The following is a 2,500-nucleotide window of genomic DNA, read 5'->3' on the forward strand; positions in this document are numbered from 1 at the left end:
ACATTGATGGAAGCGACGATGGAAGTTTATCTTTACAAAAAAATGGTTTGAAAAACCCTTATTTGCGAGCATTTTATTCATTAATATGCAATACAGCACCCAGTTCCGCTTCCCGGGACTGCGAGACTTTTCTCTTCCTGCAGCCGTTAACGTTGCCCGGTTATGCAAAATGGATTCACCCATCCATTTAATACAATCTCGAAGCATCGCACCAAGGCGCACCGCACCGCATTCCGTCAATTACATTCATTTGCTAATCGAATTACTGGGGAGATTATGATAAAATTCCGCCCATTTTGCTATCGTCCGAAAGTCCGAAGGAAACAGCACAAAAAAAGGGCCATCTCAGCCATGCCAGCTCTAGCCGTTCACTGGCTGGCCCCGTGGCTAATTATTGCTTCCCATTTTTAGCCGTCAGTTCACAATGCAGACGGATCCTTTGCAATCCACGAGCCGGATTGTGAGGGTGATGCACGACGAACGGCGAGGTGCGCCCCAGGATGGTAATTTTAGCCGCGTCCACAAAACTTTACATCATGATTTTCTGCTGCTGCTGCTACTGCTGCTGCTGGTTGTGTGCCCAAGCTACCTTCAAAACTGGAGTGGCTCTTATCATCGATTCTGCTTCTTTCAATGATTCCTTGCGGGCTCTGGTTCGTGATGGCGGATCTCCCGTTGTTCGACGGTTCTTCGGTTGAGTGACTTTTGGGTGGTAATTGAATTATGCTGCCGTTCAATCCCATTATCAATGCTTGATCTGGTGGAAGTTTTCTCTATCCAGCGATCGGTGGCGGATGAGAAATCAATCGATCCATCCCGTCTTTGCCATGCGCTCGCTGTAGTCTGTACTTGGCGAGCGTTTTCGGCGTTCAAAAATCAAAACCAATCGTGTATCACTAGCGAGCTTATCGTCGGTTGCGGTTAGAACACCATCCATTTACAAGTTTCCTTGCCTCTCGAGTTCACACCCGGGTGCTGCTGCTGCGAAGGCGAAAGTGGATAAATGGTGCGAAACGAAGCAATTAATGTACGAGTAGTCCCCCGGTGTGGTGTGTATCGCACATTGATGAACGCAAGCGCAGAAAGAGTCAAACAATCCAATTAGGTATGCCTTGTTAAGCGACCTTCTGGTGCCGGGAGAGAGAGCCGGTTCTACTTGGTGCCGGAGTCTGCAACATCCAATCTCCCATCCTCACCTTCCTCGCATCTGGGTTTTCGTTGGTCCAGCTCCTGAATTAATACACTTTATGCGCGTGTTTTTTTTGTTTACCTTGTTCTTCTTCTCCGTTTTGTCCAATTGGTTTCCTGCATTTTTGGTGTTTGGTCCATGGACCCCCTTACCGTGCACTTGCAGCCACGACACGAACCGTTGACGATTCAATTCAATTTTCCATTTATGCAGCAAGCATAAACCGCCGTTTTGCGAGCGTGCCCCCGTATGAACGTGTATGTGTGTGGTCGTATGTGTCCAACCGTCGACTTTTTGTCGTTTAACGCACGTACGAACCCTTTGGGAGAACGCACATGAGAGGACATGGGAACCGATGGTGGCGCTCGGTAGCGGCTGAACGGATCGAGCACCAGTCAGCCAGCCAGCCAGCCAGCGATCTGCTCTGTATTGGGATCTTGCAGTGAAGGGGAGTGGATTGGAAGCGGAGCAATTTAAATGGTTTCGCGTGTGCGGCGACATGCCACATGGTTATAATTTAATTAATTCTCATTTATCATCGTTTCCCGGGCTGTGTGGCCGCGTTTGTGTGGTTTTCGGCTTCGGCTTCGGCTATCCCATCTGTTTTATGCTACCATGCTGCTCCTCCATTGCAGCTCTCCCCCTGTTGTGTATATCCATGTTGTGTCGTTTTAAAACTGTTGTTAAAAATAGAGCAACTGGGCGCTTTAATTGTCGTGCTTCCGTTTTGCTGGTTTGATGACAGGCCCAATGTTTTGCGGATATGTTTTCCATCGTTTATTGGACACACTTTTAATCCTTTTGATCCTATTCTGGCAAGCGACTTTTTGAGTGTATCTCGTTGACTCGTTGTTTACTGTTTTCGATCTAAAACGAAACAGATAGAATGTGGTAAAAGAGGTGGGCCACATCCACCGTACCCACAATTCCCATCGCCAACACATAAGCTCGCGGGACACAAATCCATCAAAACACGATGCCCACGATGTCACTTTCCCACCAAATCCTAGTGACCCAGTAGCAGCGCTATGGTTACGAGATTCATGTGCGCACAACACAAACTCCCGGAACTTGTTCCATCGGATTTTCATCCATCATCCCAGGCCAGGCCGAGGTTCCGTATTGCTTGCTATCGTTGGTGGTTAACACATTCGTTTCGTTCTAATGATGCAATGGCTCAATTACGTTGCTCCCACTGCGTCGCTGGGAAAGATTTTCCCAAAAACGAACAGGAAACCGACGCGTGACGCGGCTCCGAAGAGAAGGGAGCCGGTTTGTGAGTGAACGAAATGTGCAGAATTTTCCTGCACA

General features: G+C 48.2%; 1 protein-coding gene across 6 annotated transcripts in view; it reads left to right on the forward strand.

Moving 5' to 3' along the window:
- Window positions 1–2,500, forward strand: part of LOC126569041 (tolloid-like protein 2) — a 19,706-nt gene that overhangs the window by 5,809 nt on the left and 11,397 nt on the right. The gene's annotated exons all lie outside the window — the stretch shown is intronic.

The sequence above is a fragment of the Anopheles aquasalis genome, chromosome 2 (genome assembly GCF_943734665.1).
Source record: "Anopheles aquasalis chromosome 2, idAnoAquaMG_Q_19, whole genome shotgun sequence".
Classification (NCBI taxonomy): domain Eukaryota; kingdom Metazoa; phylum Arthropoda; class Insecta; order Diptera; family Culicidae; genus Anopheles; species Anopheles aquasalis.